Genomic DNA, 26642 nt, shown 5'->3' on the forward strand with positions numbered 1-26642 from the left:
GGCATTGGCTGGGAATTTCCACTTGCATTCCAACGACTGGGTTATAGACAACTGAATGCTCTGCTGGGAAAAACACATGGACGGGCTTGCTGATGGTGCTGCTTGACTGTGGGCCACAACAGGTGCAGGGCTAGAGGCATCTTAACATGCACGGTGTACTGGGGATAGGCTTCTAAGCAAAACAGTGGAAGAAGCAGTGGTGTGACCAGCAGGCAGTGGTCCTGGAGCCTGGGGTTCAGCCCACAATATTCGGGTGCTTTGCTTGCATGTGCCTGATCATGCTGTTGGTGGTCAGGCTGGTTGTTTTGCTACCCCTGCTGATATGGGCATGGCAGGTGCTGCAAATGGCCTGTTTTGGGTTATCGGCAGAGTCTTTAAAAAATAGCCAGACTAAGGAAGATCTCACAGGTGGAATGGCAATTTCACTCATGTTGGTGTTACTGGGAATGGATGCACGCCTTCTGTCTGTGGCCACCACACTGCTTCTTCCTGACTGTTGGGGGGATATGCCTCCTTCCCCATTTGTGCTGCTGTCCTCACTATGCATGTCCTCCTGCCAGGTTGGGTCAGTCACTATGTCATCCACCACCTCGTCTTCCACATCTGCACCCTGATCCTCCTCCTGACTTTCTGGCAATTGTGCTCATCATCATCCACCTCTTGTGACACTTTCCCACCATCGCCTTCGTGTGACCGGGGCTGGTCAAAGCTTTGGGCAGCTCTACATGCAATCTCATCTTTCCCCACTTTAAGTTGACCAGCAGATATTTCTGAACCTTGAAATGGAAAACTGAACAGCTCTTCAGAGTGTCCAAGTGTGGGATCAGTTGTCTCAGGGCACTCGGCATGGTGGGAGGAAGGAGGATCAGTGTGAGGAATATCCTGGCCACACTCACAGCTACTCAGACTTGACCGTGTGGAAGACAAGGTGGTGGTGGTGGCTAAGTGACTGGAAGCATTATCCGCTATCTAACCAACAACCGTTTCACACTGCTCTGGCTTCAATAGTGGTGTGCTGCAGTCCCCTAGAAACTGGGACAGGAAGGTCAAGCGAGAAGATGTGGGTCTTTGTTGTTGCCCACTATCACCTTGCTCACGGCCTCATCCTCTGGATGCACCATCAGCATCATGTCCACTTCCCCGTCCCTTGCTTTAACCATTTTAAATGGACTACTGCACTATTTCAAATGCTCAACACAAATGTCTTTATTACTAGCGAAATAATATGTGATCAGTATGCCTGCAAATCTACGATTTTTCAAACCCAAACACCAGGCAGGCCTCAGCCTGACCTAGCAGACTCTATTAATTTTTTTTTTTGTTTTGTTTTTTAAAGTTAATTTATGTGAAATAGTGCTGTATAGAATTTGAGTATCACACAGCCAAAAAATAAGTACGCCGGCCTCCAATGCCCAAACTTGGAGCACAGAGATATATGACGGCTGTAACGGAAATACTACACTGGCAAATCTGTGGCCTTTGAATTTTTTTTATGCGAAATAGCGCTGTATAGAATTTGAGTATCACACAGCCAAAAAATAAGTACACCGGCCTCCAATGCCCAAACTTGGAGCAAAGAGATATATGACAGCTGTAACGGAAATACCACACTGGCAAATCTGTGGCCTTTCAATTTTTTTTATGCTAAATAGCGCTGTATAGAATTTGAGTATCACACAGCCAAAAAATAAGTACCGTACATAGGCCTCCAATGCCCAAACTTGGAGCACAGAGATATATGACGGCTGTAACGGAAATACCACACTGGCAAATCTGTGGCCTTTGAATTTTTTTTAATGCAAAATAGTGCTGTATAGAATTTGAGTATCAAACAGCCAAAAAATAAGTACACCGGCCTCCAATGCCCAAACTTGGAGCAAAGAGATATATGACGGCTGTAACGGAAATACCACACTGGCAAATCTGTGGCCTTTCAATTTTTTTTATGCTAAATAGCGCTGTATAGAATTTGAGTATCACACAGCCAAAAAATAAGTACACCGGGCTCCAATGACCAAAACTTGGAGCACGCAGATATATGAGGCCTTTTTCGGTGAATTTAAAGCACCAAAAAAAAAAGGGGGCACAAGGGTAGCACACACAACTATGCTACGTATGCCTGACAAACTATAACTTTTCAACAGGCCTCAGTCTGACAGAACAGACTGTATATTTTTTGGGGGGGGAATGTTTGGAAAAAAAAAGGTATATAGACAGTAAATAAGCTGCAGCAGCAGCAGGCAGTTATGGAGCTTTGGGAAGGATGCAGTGGGACCAATGAACGCACATACAGTGCCTGCAGACCTTGCCCTGATGTGGATATGCTGTGCCCTGCCAACCTAGCGCTGCAATATTGGGACCCACAAATTAGCCCTAAAAAGGACTTTTAGTTTCTGAGGAGTTGTGGATGTAAGAGTTGCAGACCTACACTAACTATAAAACCACAATTCTGACCCTATCTCGGCAGCAGCTCTCCCTACTCTCGCTGAAACAGGAACAGAATGCGGCGAACAGGTCCAGGTTCCAGGTCTCTTATACTCGGGATGATGCTGTACGGCCCAGCCAATCACTGCACGACCACAACAAAGATGGCTGCGGAATTTCATGGCCTGGCAGACAATCCCTGCACCGTGATTGGGTCTCTAAAGTCTGCCAAAACTGGTGTGTGGAGACTGCAGTTACCGCCAAATAATACCGAAAATGCTCGCTGCTTGCCGGGTACGCCGAGCATAGCGATACTCGGGCGAGTAACGAGTAGTGGTGAGCACGTTCGCTCATCACTAATTACAAGCATAGTTTTTATTTGTTGATTCCACCTCACAAAAATTACAGTAAGGCTTGGTTCACATTTATCCTGTGCTCTCCGCTGAGTGCCTACTTTGTGGTTTCCGCGTAAATCCCAAAAACCACTATTCAGAAAAAACCCCAATGGAACCACTCAGTATAATGAGACAGATGAGACAGATGGAGCTACTCTGGACTCAGTCTGGTCTATGTTCCAGTGGTGCCACGTTATTTTAGACGTCTTTAGTGCACAAGTGTGGTCGAACTGTGAATGCCTCAAAGATGGATACCACTGGAATAGACTCCAAATGAAGTCGAAAGTGTCTCCATCTGCCTCATTAGGCTATGTGCACACGTTCAGGAATTCTTGCAGAAAATTCCTGAGAAAAACCTGAAATTTTCTGCAAGAAATCTGCATGCGTTTTTTACGCGTTTTTGATGTGGTTTTGATGCGTTTTTTTCCGGACATTTCCCAATGCATTTTTAGTGGGAAATCCGCAAAAAAACCCGCAAAATTAATGAACATGCATTTTTTACCGCGATGCGTTTTTTAGCGGTAAAAAAAAACACATCATGTGCACAAAACATGTGGAATTCATTCTAAATGATGGGATGCATATTGTATGCTGGTTTTTTGCCGTTTTATAGCGTTTTTATAGGGAAAAAACGCGAGAAAAAAGCGAAAAATCAGCAACGTGTGCACACAGCCTTAGAGTGAGTGGTTCTGCAGCGCCCCAGAGTCCTGGTCGTTGCAGTAGCATGGTTCAGCCACTAAGGGGGGCCATGCTGCGTTCGATGGCACGGAAGGAGTTCTCTGAGCAGGTATCACAGTCACCAAGACATTTCACAGCTGGGCCTCCGGGGGGAGCTAAGGGTGCTATTCATTAGGCCACTCCCCACCATAGTGGGTAAACTGGGGGTCAGGCAGGAAGTTAGAGAGAACGCTGACGGGATTGAACAGAGCAACACCTGGTGGCAGAGGGTGTTGTGAAGGGAGAGACTGTAGGGTCTCTGCCAGGGGTGGGATCCTGGCAGAGGCTTGGCATGGAAAGAACGTAAAGGGACCGTGCCTGCTCAGCATAGCGGCGGTGCCCAAGGAAGGACTAAGAAGCGAGATAGATTGTGCTGAGTGAGAAACGAAATCAAGCGAAAGGAGATACCAGTGAGGGTTGTGCTGAAAGAGGCAGCACCTTACTGAGGCGCACTACCGGTGGCCGGAACGCCGAGGAGGTAAAGAGTTTCAAGCCATACCTCAGACCTACGGCAGGGCAGTTAGCTTGAGGCGGACTGTCTCACGCATCACCCAGGAAGGCAAAGGGGGGTACCAACAGGAGAGGGGCGCAGATAGAGTCCCGGAAGATCTCCGAGCCTCCCCGTCATACGGGTGCGTTCCTACCATAGTATCTGGAGGGACGAGGAAGATCATTGCGAATTAAGTTGTTGTGAGGGAACACGAGAAACAGACACAACAGTTGTGGGGTACTTTCCGTAAGCACAGCAGGGAAGGACTACAACACATAGCGCTAGAAGGAAGGCACCGATTTCCACCTGCAAGGAGAGCTCTGGAAGTGCCATTGGACCGGCCGGACTTGCGCAGCCTGGTGAGCCGTATTCCGGACTGAGGACCCAGAGAGCTTCAGTAAAGAGGTAAAGAGACTGCAACCTGGTGTCCTCGTTATTTACCGCGACCTGCACCCCACAGCTACATCGCTACCATTACTACCACCTATTGCACCGGACGTCCCCCACTGACGGACAGGGCCACGGACCGGGTCTAGCCACCGTGACAACCCCGAGACTGAGACCCAGAGGCCCGGCTCCGGGTACCCCTCGGCCCTGCGGCGGTGTGGGGGCGCGCCGCAGACTTGGCGTCACGAACAGGATCTACTTAAGCCTGAAGAATCAGGTCATGTGTGCCTTGGAACTGTGATTTATAGTGCTTGGACTGTACTTTATTAGAAGGGCCGTGTATTGCCGCTTGTCGCCAGAAGTTCCCGCCAAAACCGCCGCCATTACAGCGCTAAGGAGAGCGCAGGAGAAGAAGAAGGGCGTGGAAGTGGGCGTGAACAAGCTGAAGAGCGCGAAAGACAATGGCCGCCCAGTCTAAATATCTCGGCCCCTTGAGGATGTGTCCGTCAGCAGCCGAGATCCGCCTCCTGATCCTTAATGGTGGGCAGAGACAACGAAAACGAAACCGCCCACGAAGAAGAGAGCGGGAAAAGGACCAGGAAGAAGGAGCGAGCGACATGGAGGACGCCATGGCGAGCCGCCCGGAGCCGGAGCGTGGGGTCGGAGCAGAGGACTCCCCCAGCCACCCGGAGGGGCACCGCAACCAGGCCTCCACCGCTGATGCTGAATTCCTGCAGGCCGGAGTGGACGAGCTCAGCGACCGACCCCGGCGGACGCAGCTGAGCACTGAGGCCGGGTGGAAGAAGGCCATCATCAGGAGCCTCACCGGACATCTGTCGGCAGCCTCATCTGGTCCGGAGCAGGGAAGAAGTCCCAGCGCTCCGAAGCTGGAAAGCAAGGCCCTGCCGGAAAGGGGTATGCTGCAAGCAGAGATGACAATGTCGCAGCACAAGGCCTCGCAACCAGCGTTCCAGACCCCAGCGGAGGCAGAGCAGACCGGCACCGGAGGGACCGCATCTGAAGCAGGTATGAAAGATGACCCTGCCCTGACGACCGACACCACTCCAGTGACTGCTAGTGCCACAGCTGCTGACTCCGTTCCAGTGACTGATCTTGCAGCAGCCGCTACCTCTGCTGCAGCAAATGCCCCTACTCAAGCTGCGCAGACCTCCATCGCTGCGCATGATTTAATCGTACATGAAAGACGGATTAACGGCGTTTGTCCAGCACTGGGTGTAACCCTGGACCTCACTTTGCCCAGGCCAAGAAGGGTTAAGTGCCAGGTGCAGCCCTGGAAGCCGTTCAACTAAGCCTCGGAAACCTGAAAATGTAAATAGTTACTGTTTGTTCTTTTGTTCCTGTTGCTGCTAAACCCGTTCAGGGTAAACTTTAAAAGGTGACCCCTTTGTTGACCCGGGGTCACTATTGTTGTTTTCCAGAAGTTTGCACAAAGTTACACAAACTGCAGTAATCATGGACTGTGCATGATTCGAACTTTCTTTTGTAAATAGTTTGCACCTTCTTAAAGGTGCTCCCTACTGGTTTTAGCCAAAGACACTTTGCGAAGATATTTGCCCTATTGGTTTGAGCCAAAGACACTTTGTGAAGATACCTTTCCTACCGGTTCTAGTTAAAGACACTTTGCGAAGATACCATACCGGAACCTTTGCGTGGGCTGGTAGGCTGAGAAGACGAGCTACCTCAGAAAGACTTGGTCCCCTCTTAAAGGGGATGTGTGAAATTGAACTTGAGAAAGATACCGTTGCAGAACAGTAATGTGATAATGCAGCTTGAAAAAGAAATGTAACTGTTTTACATGCAAAGTTAAATGTGTTCAATTTGTTTGAAATGTGAAACCTGAATAATGTTTTGAAAGGTGCAGAGAGCCCGTAGGGGTAGATGTAGAGATCTGCATAGCTGAAAGTAAAGAAGTAATGATGAAGGTGAGGATAGAAGGTAAACCCTGCGTCCCCATAGAAAGTTACTTTGTTACTAAGGACAGAAAGTGAACCCGTAGGGGTTAGAGAGTGAGTCCTTAAAGGAGCCGAGTAGAGCGGGCTCAGAGTTCTTGAAACGAAAGGAATGTTATGTCTATACTATGTATAGTAGCGAAAGGCAGTAGGCCCTGGCTGAACGGGGCGGTCCTGTAAAAGAAAGGAGAGGCAGTAGGTCTGGTGCCGTAGGGACAGGCGGTCCTGCAGGTTCACAAGAAGGAGAATGTAAAGTTGAAATGCCTTATAATGTGATTATAGGAAGGCCTTTGATAGACTAAGAGTGTGAGTTTCTTAAAGGCAATGTTAAGTTATTATTTCAAAAATTGCACTAAATAGAATACCCGGTTGGGTAACAGAAGTTATTTATACTCTGTAAATTATAAGGTTAATTATGTTGTAACGTTACAAGTGTCCTCACCTCCCATAAAGGGAAGCCTACTTAAGTATACTTATTGTTATTTGCACTCAACAAAATTGTATGTCTTTTTGCTAACCTGTATTGTTGTTTTTCTTCCCAGTCCCGGAGTACTGTGTTTAACCAGGGGGGAGTGCAGCGCCCCAGAGTCCTGGTCATTGCAGTAGCATGGTTCAGCCACTAAGGGGGGCCATGCTGCGTTCGATGGCACGGAAGGAGTTCTCTGAGCAGGTATCACAGTCACCAAGACATTTCACAGCTGGGCCTCCGGGGGGAGCTAAGGGTGCTATTCATTAGGCCACTCCCCACCATAGTGGGTAAACTGGGGGTCAGGCAGGAAGTTAGAGAGAACGCTGACGGGATTGAACGGAGCAACACCTGGTGGCAGAGGGTGTTGTGAAGGGAGAGACTGTAGGGTCTCTGCCAGGGGTGGGATCCTGGCAGAGGCTTGGCATGGAAAGAACGTAAAGGGACCGTGCCTGCTCAGCATAGCGGCGGTGCCCAAGGAAGGACTAAGAAGCGAGATAGATTGTGCTGAGTGAGAAACGAAATCAAGCGAAAGGAGATACCAGTGAGGGTTGTGCTGAAAGAGGCAGCACCTTACTGAGGCGCACTACCGGTGGCCGGAACACCGAGGAGGTAAAGAGTTTCAAGCCATACCTCAGACCTACGGCAGGGCAGTTAGCTTGAGGCGGACTGTCTCACGCATCACCCAGGAAGGCAAAGGGGGGTACCAACAGGAGAGGGGCGCAGATAGAGTCCCGGAAGATCTCCGAGCCTCCCCGTCATACGGGTGCGTTCCTACCATAGTATCTGGAGGGACGAGGAAGATCATTGCGAATTAAGTTGTTGTGAGGGAACACGAGAAACAGACACAACAGTTGTGGGGTACTTTCCGTAAGCACAGCAGGGAAGGACTACAACACATAGCGCTAGAAGGAAGGCACCGATTTCCACCTGCAAGGAGAGCTCTGGAAGTGCCATTGGACCGGCCGGACTTGCGCAGCCTGGTGAGCCGTATTCCGGACTGAGGACCCAGAGAGCTTCAGTAAAGAGGTAAAGAGACTGCAACCTGGTGTCCTCGTTATTTACCGCGACCTGCACCCCACAGCTACATCGCTACCATTACTACCACCTATTGCACCGGACGTCCCCCACTGACGGACAGGGCCACGGACCGGGTCTAGCCACCGTGACAACCCCGAGACTGAGACCCAGAGGCCCGGCTCCGGGTACCCCTCGGCCCTGCGGCGGTGTGGGGGCGCGCCGCAGTTCCATCAGGAGTTTTCTATGAATTGCATTTTTTTAAATATATACAGAAACCAAAGTAGAACACAAAAATATGATCCTAGTCTTATATTGAAAGCGATCAAAACATGTTATGTACCTGGGCGGTAGACCAGATTGCCCCTATCATGATTTGCTTATGCGCGCAGCGCACAGAATGACGATTTTCCTTTGTTGCCAGTGACACAGAGCGATCATGTGACTGCAAGTATACGATAGCTGTACACCCGGCCACATTCCGACTAGACGCATGCAGGCTCAGTAAATACACCACCGGAGAATCTTCACACCATGCGTTACACCTAATTTGATATTTTGTGGTACTAGGCATGTGCGGATTTTCATTTTTTTATGCGTTTACACACAGAAACGCAGTAAAACCACATGTGCCTTTTTTTTTTTTACTTGCAGATCTTCTGCATCTAATATAAGTCTATGGGAAAAATCTGCACATAAAATTTTGAGTACCTGTAAGGCTACGTCCCCACGGTCAGTAATCGGCAGCGCTTTGGACATAGCACATGTCCGCTCCATCCAAAGTGCTACCGGCTTTTGAACGCAGGTGATTCCGCATGTGTTAATTGAACCATGCGGAATCACTGCATTCAATATATTGGACTGGTGATATTGATCTTGCGGAGACTGAGTGTCTCCGCAAGATAATTAGACATGCTGCTGTCTGTCTCCGCAGGTGAAACACGGGTGTAGGTGCATGCGTAGTGGAGATGGGATTTCTTGAAATCCCATCCACTATGCTGTAACATTTGCCCGCTGCGGGTTGGATGCTGCTAAGGTACGCAGCGTCCAACCCGCAGTGTTTACTGACCATGGGAACATACCCTAAGAGAAATGGTCATGTTGCGGATTTGAAACACGCACCTCTGGTCAGTTTTCACGTACCGGAGACACTGACACACGTAGACACATTAAAATCAATGTGTCTCTGCACATGTCAGCGTGTTTTCGCGGACCGTGTGTGCAAAACACGGAGACATGTCAGTGTTCGTGGGAGCGCACGGATCACACGGACCCATTAAAGTCAATGGGTCCGTGTGAAACACGTACCGCACACGGATGCTGTCCGTGTGCCGTGCAGGAGACAGCGCTACAGTAAGCACTGTCCCCCCAACGTGGTGCTGAAGCCGCCATTCATATCTTCCCTCCAGCAGCGTTCGCTGGAGAGAAGATATGAAAAATCCTTTTTTTTTTTTTTTTCGTGTTTAAAATAAAGATCCCTGTCCTCACCCCCCTCCCACCCCTGTGCGCCCCCCCCCCCGCTGTTAATAAAATACTCACCCGGCTCCCTCGAAGCGTCCTCTCCACGCCGCAGCTTCTCCAGTATGAGCGGTCACGTGTGCCACACGGATGGCCTACGTGAGCTCACGGACACACGGACACGGATAACTCCGGTACTGATTTTTCCGGTACCGGAATTATCTGGACGTGTGGGACAGGCCTTAAGTTCTCATTGCGTTTTAGTGTGAGCGCTAACAGAGTTGCATGGCGAAATTCATGCCGTGCAACGCATCCGTTAGCGCTCCCATTGCCAGCAATGTTAATGCGCATTGCTAGCGCGTGCCATTTTCGGCTCGCGCTAGCGATGTGCCGTTCTTTTGTAGCGCGCCTCGGACGCGGCTTGCAGCGTCCACGGCGCACCCGAGGTCCATTCCCCGCTCTGGCAGATTGGGAATCTGCACTAGCGGGGATGTTTAACGCGACCCCGAAAAAGACATTGCGTTAGCGCAATCCGCTAGCGCTTAGCGATATCGGATTGCCCTAACGCAATCTGAACCTTAGTGTGACCAGCCAACCATCTGATGTTTATGTGAGATCCCAGACAAATGTTGTCGGAGGAGATACGGATCAGGCAGATGGAATTTCATCTGCAACTCATTTTGCCTTCAAAGAGATGGACTGCTGTCAGCGAAGAGCAGCAGAGCTTTCTCCCCTTTACACATACAGTATGTTCAGCTAAGCCAAGTGACCAGAGAAACTGCTGTATGCAGAACAAACGTGTATGGCCAACCTTAGCTGGACCAAGAACAGTGGAATGTTTAACAAATTTTCTCAGCCAAGAAGAATCAACCAAAAACCTAATTCATGGATAATAGCATAAGAAGGACTGATTTTGGTGCAAGCACAATGTAAGAACATTTTATGTTAGACATACTCACCAGGCCCCAGAAAACTTTAAATTTGAGTTTTTCTACTAGCCGCCGTCAATTTACATGCACAAAGCTTATTCGATTTAGAGAAAGACAATCTTGAAAAGTTCTTTGCTGATGGAGTTTTCAATCTTCCCAAAGTAAATTCTTAAATTGTATGTGATTTTTACACTGTATATAACGTAAAAGGTCCACAGTAAAAGTCCATAGGCCAGGTTCAGGAAAGACAGGAGGCATTAAATCAAGCTCTTCTCAACAGTTGGACATGCTGTTCATTTGTCAGTCAATAAATTGAAAAAGTCCTGAAACCAAGCAAGTTATTGTTAGCTTTTAACTCTTAAATTCTCAAGAGTGAATTAATAATGAGTAGCGATAAAGAAAATAATCAATATAGCTATTATAATCTATAAGTTCACAACATTGCTTAGTAACAACTTGTCAGCACAATTTTGTAATGTAAAGTAAAGACATAGCTGTAATGTTGCTGTAATACTGATTGCATTAAGGCTATGTGCACACGTTCAGGATTTTTCGTGTTTTTTCCGTGTTTTTTTTGGCAGTTTTCCGCTATAAAAACGACAAAGAAAGCTTACATTAAGCATCCTATTAGAATGCAATCCACAATTTTTGTGCACATGTTGCGTTTTTTTCCGCAAAAAAAAAAAACGCATTGCGGGAAAAAAACGCAGCATGTTCATTAATTTTGCGGAAAATCTCCGGATTTGCCACTATATAATATAGTAGTGGAAAGGTCCGGAAAAATCTGCATAAAAAATGCGAAAAAAACGAGATAAAAACGCGAGCGGATTTATTGCAGAAAAAGTCTGGTTTTGGTCAAGAAAATTCTGCAAAGAATCCTGACGTGTGCACATAGCCTAATACTTTTGGTGATGAAATCCGCTCTGGTGTTCTTTTGTTAAGTTCCATTTGAAGTTTTCTGCTAATTAGACTTTGGTGCACAGGTGCCGGACTTTACACTGGGCCGTCTCTCTGTCTTAGGCCGGCGTCAAGGCGTCACACTACCGTAGAATATGGGTGAGTGCTATGTGAAAAAACATCGCATAGCACTCGGACCAGTGTTAATCTAAGGGGCAGCTCACATCACCATATTTTTTCTCCGGCGTATTCTACGTGCGTGTAAAATCGCAGCATGCTGTGATTTTCACCAAGACTATGCAAGCCTATGGGTGCGAGAAAAAAAAATAAAATTGCACAGCATTCGGACCATGCGAGTGTTGTCTGAGTTTTTTTTTTAAAAGCCGGCAAATCATGTGCCGCATACAGTAAAATCACACTGACAGGTTAATAGAATAGGTATATACACATAGAATACATATATACTGTATATATTTATATATAGTCAGTGACACACAAGTATATATGTATATATATTACATAGATAGATTGATAGATAGAAGAAAAGCCGGTAATTCATCTGCCGTGTTCTGTAAAATCACTGCAGGAGCTGACAGGATAGAAGAGATGGATTACATACAGTAAATACAATTGTAATATGTAGATATATAGATGTCAGTGACAAAATATAATAAATTAGTATAGTGTGTGCAAATTACCGGACATGTATTTAATTAATAAAAGATAATTTTTGGGAAAAAAAAATGGTGTGGGCTCCCGCTCAATTTTTGCAACCAGCAGAGGGAAAGCCGACAACTGGGAGAGAGGTTTATAGCTTGGGAATGGGGTAATACCCATGGAGCTTCCCAGGCTATTAATATCAGCTCACAGATGTATAATTAGCCTTCACTGGCTATTAAAATGGGGGACCCCCAAAAAGTGACGTAGGGTTCCCCTATAATACCCAGCAAAAGCTATGCAGACAGCTGCGGGCTGATATTAATAGTTTATGGGGTTAGTAATGGGGGCATCTTGTTGACGCCTCTCCATTACTAACCTCGGGGGTTGATTTCACCTGACGTTGATATCAACCCCCCCCCCCAAATATTACCCCAGTTGCCACCACTACAGGGCAAGTGGGAAGAGCGAGGCTAAGTGCCAGAATTGGCGCATCTTAGAGATGCACCTTTTCTGGGGCAGCTGAGAGCTGATGTTTTTAGCCCTGGGGAGGGGGACATTATCCGTGGCCTCTTTCTAGGCTATTAATATCAGCCCGCAACTGACAGATTACTGCTGTTTCAGTGACCGGCCTCCTCTGTCTGATATCTCCTCTTCATCAAAACAGATTTCTGCAATTTAATCAATACTAAAGCTACAGCCATGTCCTTACTTTTTATTACAGTATTGTGCTGACAGGTTCTTTTTTAAAGGGAATCTGTCAGAATGAGCTACCCTTCCAAACTTAAATGATAAGCATGAAGGGGATAGAATCAGGATCATTATACAGGTCCTTCTCAAAAAATTAGCATATAGTGTTAAATTTCATTATTTACCATAATGTAATGATTACAATTAAACTTTCATATATTATAGATTCATTATCCACCAACTGAAATTTGTCAGGTCTTTTATTGTTTTAATACTGATGATTTTGGCATACAACTCCTGATAACCCAAAAAACCTGTCTCAATAAATTAGCATATCAAGAAAAGGTCCTCTAAACGACCTATTACCCTAATCTTCTGAATCAACTAATTAACTCTAAACACATGCAAAAGATACCTGAGGCTTTTAAAAACTCCCTGCCTGGTTCATTACTCAAAACCCCCATCATGGGTAAGACTAGCGACCTGACAGATGTCAAGAAGGCCATCATTGACACCCTCAAGCAAGAGGGTAAGACCCAAAAAGAAATTTCTCAACAAATAGGCTGTTCCCAGAGTGCTGTATCAAGGCACCTCAATGGTAAGTCTGTTGGAAGGAAACAATGTGGCAGAAAACGCTGTACAACGAGAAGAGGTGACCGGACCCTGAGGAAGATTGTGGAGAAGGACCGATTCCAGACCTTGGGGAACCTGAGGAAGCAGTGGACTGAGTCTGGTGTGGAAACATCCAGAGCCACCGTGCATTCCCCAGGTAAAGCCACTTTTGAACCATAAACAGCGGCAGAAGCGCCTGACCTGGGCTACAGAGAAGCAGCACTGGACTGTTGCTAAGTGGTCCCAAGTACTTTTTTCTGATGAAAGCAAATTTTGCATGTCATTCGGAAATCAAGGTGCCAGAGTCTGGAGGAAGACTGGGGAGAAGGAAATGCCAAAATGCCTGAAGTCCAGTGTCAAGTACCCACAATCAGTGATGGTGTGGGGTGCCATGTCAGCTGCTGGTGTTGGTCCACTGTGTTTCATCAAGGGCAGGGTCAATGCAGCTAGCTATCAGGAGATTTTGGAGCACTTCATGCTTCCATCGGCTGAAATGCTTTATGGAGATGAAGATTTCATTTTTCAGCACGACCTGGCACCTGCTCACAGTGCCAAAACCACTGGTAAATGGTTTACTGACCATGGTATTACTGTGCTCAATTGGCCTGCCAACTCTCCTGACCTGAACCCCATAGAGAATCTGTGGGATATTGTGAAGAGAAAGTTGAGAGACGCAAGACCCAACACTCTGGATGAGCTTAAGGCCACTATTGAAGCATCCTGGGCCTCCATAACATCTCAGCAGTGTCACAGGCTGATTGCCTCCATGCCACGCCGCATTGAAGCAGTCATTTCTGCCAAAGGATTCCCGACCAAGTATTGAGTGCATAACTGAACATTATTATTTGATTGTTTTTTTGTTTGTTATTAAAAAACACTTTTATTTGATTGGACGGGTGAAATATGCTAATTTATTGAGACAGGTTTTTTGGGTTATCAGGAGTTGTATGCCAAAATCATCAGTATTAAAACAATAAAAGACCTGACAAATTTCAGTTGGTGGATAATGAATCTATAATATATGAAAGTTTAATTGTAATCATTACATTATGGTAAATAATGAAATTTAACACTATATGCTAATTTTTTGAGAAGGACCTGTATGTGTACGGAGGTCACAATAGGAGACATTGTGAACATATGAGAGGCAATAATGGTAACATTATATTAGGCCAGAATGGGAGATTCACTGAAAATATATATATATATATATATATATATATATATATATATATATATATATATATATATATATATATATATATATATGTATACTCAATTATCCCTCGATTAGAAGATTAACTGACATAATGATTGAAATCTAGCAATGGCATGATAAACTCATATCATTAGCAGCCTCTATCTAATAGCAATGCTGCAGTTGGTTAGGGAATGAGTGCAATATCATGATAAAGACTAGGGATATGTGCAATTATAATGTTTGAGAGATCAGTGTAACTAATTAATATGAATATGGAAATTATTTTTGGAGTAGGTAAAGGGAACCTGTCAGTAGGATTGTGCACAGTAACCTACAGACAGTGTCAGTTTGGCGCCGTTATACTGATTAAAATGATACATGTGGTGATGAACTCTGTCTTGTGGTTGCTGTTTAATCTGTATTTCCAATTAAGCTCGTACTCTGGGGTGGGCCTGTGGACAGGGTGGGAGGGTCTGTTGTGAATTCTGCTCTTGGGCTCCCTCCAGTGGTTGTTAGTGGTAGTGCAGTTGCCTTGGGGTTGTAATCCAGGCAGGTGGGAGGGATTGCTTCTCTCTCTGGTTCCTCATGCTCTGCTGCCAATTCAGCTAAGATAAGTGTCTGTTTTTTTGTCTCTGTGCACACATGCAGTGTGCTTGTAATTCAGTGCAATTTATTTGTGTTTTTGTCCAGCTTAGACTTTGTTTGTATTTTTTAGTCATGCTGGATTCTCAGGAGTTGCAGATATACTTGCTATGTCTTTAGTTAGATGTAGTATATTTGTATTTTCTGCTGTGGATATTTTTAGGATTTTAATACTGACCGCTTAGAATTCTGTCCTATCCTTTTCTATTTAGCTAGAAGTGCCTCTTTTGCTAAATTCAGTTTTTCTGCCTGCGTGTGTCTTTCCTCTTATGCTCACAGTCAATATTTGTGGGGGGCTGTCTATCCTTTGGGGCTCTGCTCTGAGGCAAGATAGAATTCCCATTTCCACCTATAGGGGTATTTAGTCCTCTGGCTGTGTCGAGGTGTCTAGGATGGGTTAGGCACACCCCACGGCTACTTCTAGTTGCGGTGTCAGTTTAGGGTTTGCGGTCAGTACAGATACCACTACTCCTGAGAAAGTCTCTCATGCGGCTCCTAGGTCACCGAATCATAATAGGGGTCATTATGTGGTACTCTGCTTAGCTATTCATACTGATGCCTTATAACAGACAGGTCACTGATCCCTCAGTGACTTGCCCCCCTATTTTACATACTGAATATTATATGTATTTAAAAAAAACAAACACATTCAGCAGGCAGGCGCCAGTGGCCATCTTGGAGGAGGAATTTATTTTATTCTCCAGTAAGATGGCGCCACCGACGCATGCGCAGTAGCAGCTATCGGATCAGCGCTAGATACCGATAGCAGCTACTGTGCAGGTGCCATTTTCAAATTGATTTTTTTCCCCTCTAGCTGAATAACCTGAATAAAATGTATTATTGGCACAGTAAACATGCGCTTTTGCTGCATAGCAGGTGCCACGGCTGGCACCTGCCTGCAGAAGTGTTTTTTTAAAGCATATACAGATATTCATTATGCAAACTTGAGGGCAGGTTTAAACAGAGGCCTTAAAGAAGTGCCAAAGTGAGTTTCTACAGAAGTTTGGGAGGTCGAAATCCACCGTCCAAACCGTCTGTAATTGGTAAGGATAGGTATAATAGAGGACATCTGAAAATGTTTGAGCAAGTAATTTAAGAAGTGAAACAGAGACTTCTGGCATCCCCACGTAAATCGTTTCACTGGCTTTCTCAGGGCACAAGCATATCATATTCCACATGTCCACCAGTGGCCAAGAAAGGTCGTGATTGCCAGAGCAGAGTCACTGTATTAATTTAAAACACAGGATTTTTTCCTTTGGGGCTATTTGAAATATCGGTTGTACAGTAACAAGCCACAAACATTACATCTGGTGATTTATGTGATTATTGCTGTTCTGTATTAGGGACCCCCAAGAATTCAAGGACAACAAGGCTTATTCCATCGTGGCAACTCGTGTTAACCGCAATCAGGACATGGACATTTCCTCATCGGATTTTTCAGACTCCGAAGTGAGAACAAATAACGGGAGAAGGAAAACAAGAGGAAGAGGAGGCAATTGTGGAGGGAGGGATGGTATTAGGAGATCACCACAGCATGAGAATTTTTTAGACCTAAATTACCCCCTTAGGAGTTGGACAAACCCCAGGAACCCCCAGTGAAGATAATTAACCTCTCCTCTCTAGCTCTCACTAATGAGATGTGTGTCCTTAGTAAAGGTACCTTCACACTAAACGATATCGCTAGCAATCCGTGACGTTGCAGCGTCCTGGCTAGCGATATCGTTGAGTTTGACATGCAGCAGCGATCAGGATCCTGCTGTGATATCGCTGGTCGTTGGTTAAAGTTCAGAACTTTATTTGGTCGTCAGATCGCCGTGTATCGTTGTGTTTGACAGCAAAAGCAACGATGCCAGCGATGTTTTACAATGGTAACCAGGCTAAATATCGGGTTACTAAGCGCAGGGCCGTACTTAGTAACCTGATGTTTACCCTGGTTACCATCGTAAAAGTAAGAAACCAAACAGTACATACTCACCTTCTGCTGTCTGTCACACGTCCCTCGCCGTCCGCTTCCTGCACTGACTGTGAGCGCCGTAAAGTAAAAGTACAGCACAGCGGTGACGTCACCGCTCTGCTGTTAGGGCCGGCGCTCAGTCAGTGCAGGGAAGCGGCCGCCGGGGGACGCGAAGGTGAGTATGTACTGTTTGTTTTTTTACATTTTACACTGGTAACCAGGGTAAACATCGGGTTACTAAGCGCGGCCCTGTGCTTAGCAACCCGATGTTTACCCTGGTTACCCGGGGACCTCGGCATCGTTGGTCGCTGGAGAGCTGTCTGTGTGACAGCTCTCCAGCGACCAAACAGCGACGCTGCAGCGATCGGCATCGTTGCCTGTATCGCTGCGGCGTCGCTTAGTGTGAAGCTACCTTAAGAGTTTAAGCTTTGTACCCACCACAGAGTTCGACTACTTCAAAGCTTTCAAGGACCGTCACCATTTTGTCAGAAGGTTAAAATGGAAAAAATATTTATTTAGGGAGGACAAAAAGAGCAACACGGAATTGGGCATTGCGGATGATCTACTTCAGGATGTAAGATTACTCTTTCACCTTGGGGACCCTGACCCAAATCTTAGAGGGGAAGTTCCCTTTAGATTACATAAAAACAAGAGTGTTAGAATGCCACTGCCAGTAAGACACCTCTGTTCCATTGATGATTTTCTCAATTTGGTCTCAAAAGATCTCATGAGTCTATCGGAGCATAAGTCCTTTGGCCGTCACAACCTCTCAAAAAGGGAAATGGAATTTCTATGTAACTTAGAAAAAAAATTGTCATAAAAGCATCTGATAAAGGTGGTAACTTGGTGATAATGGACAAAGAGAAATATCTAAAACTTTGTCATTCTCTATTGCATGGGGACATGGGATACCAAAAACTAACACAGAATCCCCTCAAACTATTCCTTGAAGAATTAAAGATCTTGGTCAATTGTGGTTATGAGCAGAGGGTAATTGACATAAATGAGAGGGACTTCTTAATCACACAACATCCAGCCTTAGCCACCATTTATTGTATGCGCAAAGTACACAAAGGGTTAGACACCTTAAAGACAGACTCGTTATATCGGGGGTGGACAGTCTCACTCAAAATCTGGGGGTTTATGTTGATAGGATTTTGAGACCCTTTGTTGTGTCACTTAATTCATATGTGTGTGACACGGTGGATTTCCTTGGCAAGTTGGACTCTGGGACTTTGGAACCAGACATGATTCTGGGGTCAATTGATGTTAAAGCTCTCTATTCTTCTATCCCCCATGAAAAGGGTTTGCAAACTGTGTACTATTTCCTAAAAACTAGGGGTCATCATTTTGCTGCACACAATGACTTTCAAATCAGAGTACTTGAATTTTGCTTGACAATAACTATTATCTTTTCAACAGGGAGTACTTACACCATCTCGGGGGCACAGCTATGGGGAGGCCATGCACCCCCTCTTATGCCAATCTTCTCCTTGGTTGGTGAGAGGAAACCATTGTCTTTGGGGGACTCACCTTGGAAGTGCAGTGACAAGGTGATTCTATGGCTCCGTTACATCGATGATGTTTATGTGATATGGAAGGGCAGTGAAATTGAATTTGCAAATTTTGTCAGAAGTCTCAATATGAATAACTTGGCACTCCACTTTACCTTTGAGGCTAATGCATCTAAATTATCGTTTCTATTCATTGCAATCCAAAAAAATGAGGTTGGTGAACTATCAACAAAATTCTCTCCTAAGATGGGAATGAAACCACCCTGCCCCTCTTAGGAGGAGTATCCCGAAAGGCCAGTATTTGCGAATTTGCAGGAATTGTTGTGACCCAAGTAGCAAGCTGATGACCTCAGAAGATTCCCTGAAAGGGGGTATCCAGATATGGTGCTTAGAGAGGCCTATAGGGACTCATTAAGGAGAGATCGCACACAGCTACTCGATCCCATTCAAAAGGTAGATGATGAAGAAAACATCCTACGTTTCATAACAAGATACTCCAAAAGGTCCAAGGAAGTAAGGGATATTTTCAAGAGACACTGGCCTATCCTTTTAATGGACGAAGTCGTAAAGGACAGCATTTCAGTGACACCACAATAACATATAGAAGAGGAAGGTCCCCGGAGGAGAGGCTGGTCCACAGCTTTTACCAGCCAACAACTAATTAGCTGGGCAACCCACCAAAAGGTTGCTTCAGGTGCAGTAGCTGTAAGTTCTGTGGAGCTATCGCACTTGGAAAAACATTTTGCAGTACTACAACAGGGGCAACATTTCTCATTCGCAACTTCATCAATTGCTGTTCAAAAGGGGTCACATATAAGGCCACATGTGAATGTGGTTTGGAGTACGTGGGTAAGACCAGGAAAGAACTGCAAAGAAGGTTGGATGAGCATCTGCGAGACACTATAAAGAAAAGGGACACACCTATAGCCAATCACCTCAATCATGTACATGGAAGGAATACAGAGAAAACTAAATTTATGGGGATAGACAAAATCACCCCACACTCCAGAGGAGGCGATTGGGATAGAAGTATACTACAAAAAGAAACCCAATGGATGTTTCACCTTAAAACTGCCTATCCTACAGGTCTGAATGAACATTTGAACATTTATCCTTTTCCTCTTTCCTTTGATAGGACATATGAGGGATTCCATCCAGGGGCAGCCGCCGTCGAGTGGGGGCGCCAAAGCACAGGATTCCTAGGGTGCCCACCTCCGCGCCAGGTAAGGTTAGTATAATTTAGAATAATTGCAGGGATATTATCCACTCCCTTTCTTCATTCCCTTACCACCCCTACCTCTCTTCTACAGCCACCTGTGCTGATGGAAATCCGCCGTGTCACATACCCTTTCAACATAGCCATAAATTTGTTTTCAATTGCATTTCTTTTTCTCTGTGAATCTGTCTGTACTTCTTCGGCTGGGTTCACACTGCGTTAGTGTGACCCGTTTAACGGACTACGTTACACCACGGCATAACGCGGTGTAACGTAGTCCGTTAACGCCGCCATTGAATGCAATGGCGGAAGCATCGCTAGCGCATGCCCACAATGGGCGTGCGCTAGCGATGTGCCATCATTGAGTGACGGACCCTGAGACGCTTCCTGCAGCGTTTCCGGGTCCGTCACTGCTAGCGCAGATAGAGCGGGATGCAAACGCCGGCACTTGCGCTAGCAGCAGCCCATTAGCGTATGTGCTGAATGGGCTACTGCTAACACAGTGTGAACTTAGCCTTCCATTGGTGACTGTTTATCAGATATCACCTGTTATGGATATGGTACTAAGCCATATAGGCTATAAACAGAGTATATTTTCCTCTAACTCTGTTCACTACTACGGTAGACCCTCTTTGGTGACTCACTTAAGGAGCAGGTCTAAATAATGTAACAGAACTATTTATCCGGGATAATTATAAGCATCATAGCTGAGAATGTTATGTGCCGGAAGTGACGCATGCGAGTCAGTGCTCTTATGTGTTCCAGTGACCGGAAGTACGAGCTCAATCACGGTCATGCGTTCCATTCACCAGAACCTAGCTACACGCTTCCTCTCAGGGTGTGCATTTATAAATGGAAACAGCTCTCTGCAGCATCCCCATTAGCCCTACATACATATGTATGCCCTGGTGTGGCTCCCTTGATGAGTCGTAGATGACAAAATGCATTGGGAGGCTATGACTAGGATTTCCACTTGATCCCATCCCTTGTAGATTGTGAGCCTTCGCGGGCAGGGTCCTCTCTCCTCCTGTACCAGTTATGACTTGTATTGTTTAAGATTATTGTACTTGTTTTTATTATGTATACCCCTCCTCACATGTAAAGCGCCATGGAATAAATGTCGTTATAACAATAAATAATAATAATAATAATACTGAGTAGGGAACAGTGTCATATAAACAAACCCTTACACCTGGGGAAAACGTTCCTTTAACTACTATTTTGACTGCAAGAATTATGGGTCATTTTTTGTAGTTTTATGCATTTCATTCTGCTGCATGTATCTATAAATGAAGGGACACCAGTTCATTTATGTTTCTGGATGCCCTATGTTGATGTATTTGTGGTCTCCTGTTGTATGAGGACTGTATTGCTTTAATGTGTTTTTTTTTTCACTACACCTTCAATCTGGGACTTCAGTGGCATGATCTGCAACGGTTCATGTCTATGCTGACAATAGGTCTGATACCATTAGCAGTAGTGATGAGCGAGTGCACTCCTTGCTTGGGTTTTCCCAAGCACCCTCGGGTGACCTCTGAGTATTTGTTATTGCTCGGAGATAGAGTTTTCATCACCTCAGTTGCATGATTTACAGCTTCCAGATACACTGAATATATGTGAGGAATGCCTGTTTGCTAGGGAATTCCCATATGTATTCAGCGTACCTGGAAGCCGTAAATTGTGCAACTGAGGCGATGAAAATATATATCTCCAAGCAATCACAAATACTCGGAGGTCACGTGACATGGCATCCGCAAATTGTTCCAGCAAATTTTGCATTCAAAAAGTCAAATGGCGATCCTTCCCTTCCGAACCCTGCCATGCACGCAAACAGTAGTTTTCTCTCTCATATGGGGCATCGGCATGCTCAGGAGGAATTACACAATACATTTTGGGGTCCATTTCTTCCTGTTACCCTTGTCAAAATAAAAAAAAATGATCTGAAATCAATTTTGTGAAAAAAAGTTAAATGCTAATTTTTTTTTTTTTTTTAATTTCCTGTGAAGCACCTAAGGGTTAATAAACTTCTTGAATGTGGTTTTGAGCACCTTGAAGGGTGCAGTTTTTAGAATGGTGTCACTTTTGGGTATCTTCTATCATATAGACCCCTCAAAGTGACTTCAAATGTGATGTGGTCCCTAAAAAAATTGATTTTGTACATTTTGCTGGAAAAATGAAGAATCGCTGGTCAACTTTTAATCCTTGTAACTTCCAAGAATTGTGCTGATGTAAAGTAGACATGTGAGAAATGTTATTTATTAACTATTTTGTGTGACATATCTCTGATTTAAGGGCATGAGAATTCAAAGGTGGAAAATTGCAAAATTTTCCAAATTTTGGCCAAATTTCCATTTTTTTAACAAATAAATGCTAGTCATACTGAAGAAATGTTATCACTATCATAAAGTACAACATGTCATGAAAAAAACAATCTCCAAATCACTGGGATCCATTGAAGTGTTCCAGAGTTATTACCTCATAAACTGACAATGGTCAGAATTGTAAAATTTGGCTTGATCATTAATGTGAAAACCTCTTTCGGGGGTAAAGGAGTTGTCCAATTTTTTATTCTTACTTAAATGCATGCAGTTGGGGCTAAAAATCATTTTTGCAATTTAGTTAATTACAAATTTGCACCATTTGCCTCCAAAAGCCAATGGATTACATTGTATTTTGCTGGCTACAGAATGAGTTAACGGAGTTGACCATATTTTTATGTTAACAGATTTTTGGGGGGACATGATTATGTGGCACTTACTATTATACGTCAGGATCCTCCTGTTCTTGGTGGAGGGAGCTTTCCTCACAGACTGCACAGCGCTACAGTCCATAAAATGGCATGAGAAAACTGCTTTTCTGTTAAAGGAGACTGATGGACAGGCCTGGTCACATGCTCCTGCACCAGCAGCCATTGTATGGACACAGCTGTGCAGAGTGTGAGGAAAGCCGCACTAACAAGAGAAAATCCTGTCATACCTAAATAATAGTGACACAAAATCATGTCTCCAAGACAGGTAAAATAAAGATAATTTGGCCAAACTAATAATTCATTCTCCAGCCACTAATAGACAGTGTAATAGGGTGAATATAGAGTGAACATTTTGAATGAAACCCATTTGAAAAATAATGATTTATTTATTTTAGCCAAAATTGCATGTATTTAAAAATAATGTCCACAAAGGAGGACAATCCGTTTAAGTCCACTCAATGTCCACCCATTGTCAATACCTTTACAAATCACCAGCAAATCCAGTATAAACTACGTACCAATAATGATTTACAAGGCAGTCAGTGATCAGTCTTCTTCATACTAATCTCCCGATATCTTCCCACACAATCTCTGGTCCTCACAAAACTCCTTCTTTCCTCTCATATGTTCCTCACTAAATAGCTTCCAAGATTTTTCTAGAACATTTGCCATCCAAAGGCATTTAGTGCCTCAATATGTCTGTTTGTCCCTCACATTTGGAGGTCATCTCTTCAGGAAAAACTAGAGCTTGCAATAACCTTACTACCACTGGAGCTGCTGCAACCCCCCAACCTACAGTCTCCTTCCCCATCCCCCCTTTAGATTGTAAGGTCACAAGGGCAGGGCTCTCTCCCCCTCTGTACTAGTCTATCATTGTTAGTTTGTTCATTGTAACTTACTTGTATTTTGACTGAAAACATTTCTCACTGACACAGAACCATGAGATCTATGGTGCTCTAAAAATAAATAAAATACATTAGTGATATAGAAGGCTTTACTATTGTAGGGTTTTATGTAAACTTTAACAACTAAAACTCATCGAAGGCTCTAAGTTTCTGAAAATTATCCATTACAAATATACCTTCTGTTATTTTTGTGAACTGTGTAGGAGTCCTAGGTCTCCCTATACTTTAACGGGAGTTGAATATTTCACCAAATTTTTCTAAATCTTTATCTACTGTAAGTATACTTGAGTGAAGGACACTGAATAGAGACAACCATTCCATGCTCTGCTTTGGTAGTCACTTTTTCAGTCCACCCCCAATCTTCCCTAACCCATTCCCTCCCCCAGATGAGGAGCAGCTGCACTCATTTCACAAGAATTTTACACCCTTGTAGGCCAATTCCACAAGGTCAGTATTTCAAATCAGTATGGCTACTTTCACACTAGCATCGTGCACTGCACGTCGCAATGCGACGTGCCGACGCAACAACGCTAGCACAATGAAAGCGCCGCACAATGGGGGCAGCGGATGCAGTTTTTCAACGCATCCGCTGCCCCATTGTGAGGTGCGGGGAGGCGGGGGCGGAGTTCCAGCCGCGCATTCGCGGTCGGAAAAGACGGTAACGACGCACCAAAAAACGTTACATGCAACGTTTTTTGGTGGTGACGGAGCGACGCAACACGACGCAACCGTCGCACGACGGTTGCGATGTGTGGCAATCCATCGCGATCCATCGCTAATACAAGTCTATGGAGAAAAAACGCATCCTGCAAGCACTTTTGCAGGATGCGTTTTTTCTGCAAAACGACGCATAGCGACGTGCAGTGCACGACGCTAGTGTGAAAGTAGCCTAAGGCTAGGTTCAGATTGCGTTAGTGCAATCCGTTTAGCGCGAGCGCTAGCGGATTGCGCTAACGTAATGTCTTTTTCAGGGCCGCGTTCAGGGGGCGCGTTAACGTCCCCGCTCTCGCAGATCCCCGATCTGCGAGAGCGGGGAACGGACCTCTGGCGCGCCGCGGACGCTGCAAGCAGCGTCCGAGGCGCGCTACAAAAGACCGGCACATCGCTAGCGCGTGCCGAAAATGACACGCGCTAGCAATGCGCTCTAACATTGCCGGCAATGGGAGCGCTAACGGACGCGGTGCACGGCGTTAATTTCGCCGTGCAACGCTGTCCGTTAGCGCTATCCCATTAACGCAATGGGAACCTAGCCTAAGCCAAAACCAGGAGTGGGTGATAAATGCAGAAGTGGTGACATGTTTTTATTAGGGCATATTTACACTTTCAGTATTTGGTCAGTATTTGTTAGACAAAACCAGGAGTGGATCAGAGAAAAAGTATAATAGAAACATGTGTGCCACTTCATTTTTGACCCACTCCTGGTTTTGGCTTACAAATACTAACAAAACACTGAACGTTTGACTGTCGCCTGAGGAAAATAAAGTGAGTGTAGTAAAAGTATATTATTTGGTCATTGTGTCATCAGTGTTTTTCATGGATGGATAATAAAGTGAGAAAGCTTCTCCTATCCTCTGCAATGTCATATACAGACAGCACAGGACTGGGACACTGATGCTGTGTGATGTACGTATTTTCTTGCACCCACAGACTAAATATGCTACACGGTTATCTGAATAATGCCTTAGGGGTAACATGAGACTTGTATGGAGATGTAAACATAAAAACAGACATTATCAATGAACAATGCCCTGCTACACACAATAATTATAACACATACCAATTTCCTAAAACTTTAGTCGATTGTATTATATGATACTTACAAAACATTGTCCACAAGTAAGTTTCCACTGGTTGCCTCCTGAGCGGTGCTTGGGACTTGTTTAGTCCTCAGTTGCCTACAGCTGTATGATTCTCTCCTGCTTGCAGACAGCCAGTCTCACCTCTGTAATGGAGATTGGGCTTTCCTTCCTACAGCATGAATTAGCATATTATGGCATCCTTTATCACAGTCTATTGGTAAGGTGGAGACCTATTGTTCACAATCCTATTTAGCATATATAAGAGATTCTTGGGTTACTTAGTTGTAAAGGCCCCGTCTCACTTAGCGACGCTAAAGCGATCCCGACAACGATACGACCTGTCAGGGATCGTTGCTGCGTCGCTATGTGGTCGCTGGTGAGATGTCAAACAGTGAGATCTTCCAACGATCGCAGCTGCGATCTCACTGTTTGACATCTCACCAGCGACCTGTAGCGACCTGTACAACGATGTCACATGGGAGCTATTATGACGATTCAGTGTCTGAGTCGTCAACGAGGTCGTTGGTAAGGTGTCAAACACAGCGATGTGTGCTACCCAGCGGGACCTCAACGATCCAAAAAAGGTCCAGGCCATTCCGACACGACCAGCGATCTCACAGCAGGGGCCTGGTCGCTGCTACGTGTCACACATAGCGAGATCGCTACTGAGGTCGCTGTTGCGTCACAAAACTTGTGACTCAGCAGCGATCTCGCTAGCGATCTCGCTTAGTGAGACGGGGGCTTAAGAAGCTATGGAATCATTGAGTCATTGAGTGTTTTGCATACTGAACACCAAGGCTGCCACCAGGAATTTCATGGCAACATACTGTCAAAATATTCTGACCCCCTTGAGACTTTGCCCAGGCTCCACACCAGCTTCACCTCCATCCCTCAAACCTTCCACATTCCCAGTTTTTGTTTTGGCCAAAGAATTTTAAAGCTGCTACTACAACTAGGTAAAATCTTTTGGCCAGACTCTACTCTACTCTAACCTATTAAACATTTTTTAAAATATCCAATACTTTTTTAGGTGTATTTTATTTATTTTTCTTAAAGAGATTGCATCACGTACACTTTTTAAAATGACCAGTCACATATTACCACCGCATAGTGACCGAATAATACGACATACAAGAAACAAATACCGTCACACCATGACCAGATCACATATTACCACCACATAGTGACTGAATACTACAATACTGATCATTACTAAAAAAAAACACAATACTAATCTATTTACATAATTGCCTTGTAATGTTTTCATTTCCTGTTCTGTCCAGATGTCACCGCATCCCAGAATTCCAAGCAGAGGAACTTCATCGACAGCCATATTAGGACACCCAAGTGATGGGTGTCTCAATATGGAAACTCACACACTCACGCAGCCTCCTGCACGGTACAACCAGCAGAAAACACCTTCACGAACACGCCGCCGTCGGGATCAGCTGAATGATTCACTGACTGCCGCCATCTTTATACAGGAGGAGCGCATGCGCAGTTTTAAATGTGACCACCGCTATCTGTCTGCACAAAGATGGCGGCGGTCTGCG

General features: G+C 45.1%; 1 protein-coding gene across 3 annotated transcripts in view; it reads right to left on the reverse strand.

Annotated features, from left to right (window-relative positions):
- The window catches only part of LOC143764002 (uncharacterized), a 35570-nt gene extending 10247 nt beyond the window's left edge, over window positions 1–25323 (reverse strand). Inside the window, exons 1-2 of one of the 3 annotated variants that reach the window (XM_077249323.1) lie at window positions 25111–25323; window positions 10284–10576 (exon numbers count right to left, since the gene is read on the reverse strand). The gene's annotated coding sequence lies outside the window, so the exon portion shown is untranslated. Of the gene's footprint in view, window positions 1–10283; window positions 10577–22394; window positions 22525–22903; window positions 23082–25110 lie in introns of those variants that run through there. The other 2 variants (XM_077249324.1, XM_077249325.1) reach the window with 2 other exon arrangements.
- Between the last annotated feature and the right edge of the window lie 1319 nt (window positions 25324–26642).

This window comes from Ranitomeya variabilis, chromosome 1 (genome assembly GCF_051348905.1).
Source record: "Ranitomeya variabilis isolate aRanVar5 chromosome 1, aRanVar5.hap1, whole genome shotgun sequence".
NCBI classification, from domain to species: domain Eukaryota; kingdom Metazoa; phylum Chordata; class Amphibia; order Anura; family Dendrobatidae; genus Ranitomeya; species Ranitomeya variabilis.